This window comes from Phoenix dactylifera, chromosome 3 (genome assembly GCF_051530095.1).
Source record: "Phoenix dactylifera cultivar Ajwa chromosome 3, Ajwa_hap1_PhDact_Kaust_v1.1, whole genome shotgun sequence".
NCBI classification, from domain to species: Eukaryota; Viridiplantae; Streptophyta; class Magnoliopsida; order Arecales; family Arecaceae; genus Phoenix; species Phoenix dactylifera.
The window spans coordinates 16,878,126-16,879,905 of record NC_143192.1 but is presented as its reverse complement, the minus strand read 5'-3'; the positions used below and the strand labels follow the sequence as shown (position 1 = coordinate 16,879,905).

At 38.0% G+C, this 1,780-nt stretch overlaps 1 pseudogene; it reads right to left on the bottom strand.

The window, feature by feature from the left end:
- Nucleotides 1-1,409: 1,409 nt before the first annotated feature.
- LOC149767939 (small nucleolar RNA R71) lies at nucleotides 1,410-1,507 on the bottom strand (annotated as a pseudogene).
- Between the last annotated feature and the right edge of the window lie 273 nt (nucleotides 1,508-1,780).

Sequence of the window (1,780 nt, the reverse complement as noted above, 5' to 3'; positions counted from 1 at the left end):
CCTGCACAGTCTGCATCAAACTCTGATATCAAATTTGGTCGTCAGGTGCAGGACCTGTGTTTCTTTCCTCTGAATGGTCTGATTGACATTCTGAAACTTTTAAGACTATCAGATTAATACGAAAACTTGCTGCTGTCTGTTTTGAATTTTCTGCATTTAATTGTTTTAGATCAGAATTTTATTGTTATCATATCTCATTAACCCTTGTTGCTAATTAAAAATTTAAGAAAAAAAATGTAAATAATTTGCTTGATCACCTATTCAATGAAATTTAATGTCATGTCATAAAATATTAAAAAAAAAAATCTCTTGATTGTTGCATATAGTATATGGCATCAGCATAAAATACTCTAAGGGCTGAACCCATTTAAAAAGATAAGGTCGGGATTTCATCACTCGTCCTTAGCCCAAAAATCACCCCATTGCATAAATATCCTAAGCTTAACTAAAATCAACTAGACGTTGGCCCCTAAGGACTTTCGAGCTCAATAGGATGAAGACCACCGAAAGTTGCACCAATTTCGCTCTGTGGCTTAGTTGATGTCTAGGCAAGCTTTGTCCCTATAAGGGAGACAGTTCATCTGTTCGAGGCAAGTGGGTTTTAAGTGGGACCTTTGCGAACACATCGTTACCCCTCCACTTACCTGGGAGCTTACCTGGTCAACTCGGTTCATTAGACCGGATTGGAGGCTTAGGTGCCCTCTTCAAACCAGTTAGGAGCTGTCTAGAAATTTAAGAAAAATATTAGAAATTGAGGTGTAATGTTTAGTTGCATGTTTGATTGTGAATAGATTTTTGTTTTAGGGTGTAGTTTTAGCGTATCTTTAGTTGGTACTTATATTTATATTTATTTAAAAAAAAAATTAATTAAATTTTGTATGCTAGGTTGGGATAGGGACGACACCGGTCGATTAAGTCGTACAACTTTAGATCATCCCTTAGGACACACCCTTGAAATTCCTTCGCAGTATCTCACACCTTGTGAGATGGCAAATTTTCCTGATGATGTAGGAAGTCACCATGGTGATGAAGGTAGACCCCCAGTTATGACACTTCGACAATACTTACATCCCACTAGGACTAGTCAACCTTCATGCATGATTATTCCTGAAAATGTAGGACACTTTGAAATCAAACCAGGAGTAATTCAATTGCTGCCCAAGTATCATGGGATGGAATCCGAGAACCCTTATCTTCACCTTAAGAATTTTGAGGAAATTAGCATCACATTTAGAGTGCCAAATGTATCGGAAGATGTCCTTAAATTGACCTTGTTTCCTTTTTCCTTAAAGGATAAAGCCAAAACATGGCTGAACTCCTTGAGACCTAGATCGCTAGGAACATGGCATGATATGCAAAGAGAATTCTTGAAAAAATTCTTTTCCGCACAAAGGACTAACTTTTTGAAAAGGCACATTAGTAATTTCCAGCAAAAAGACCATGAAACATTTTATGAATGCTGGGAGAGATTTAAAGATTTGCTTCTCTCTTGTCCTCATCATGGGTTTGAAACATGGAGAACCATTAGTTTCTTTTACGAAGGGTTGTCTCCACAGTTGAAACAATTTATAGAGACTATGTGCAATGGTCTATTTCTGGAAAAGCAACCCGATGAGGCATGGGACTATTTAGACTCTCTCGCAGAAACTGCACAATTATGGGATACAGGGGATAGAGTGAATAAACCTTTGCCTAAGCCTACTAGCATTCCACACGGGGGCGTTTACAACCTTAATACTCAGGATGACATTCAGGCTAAAATGGCAGCCCTTACTAGGAA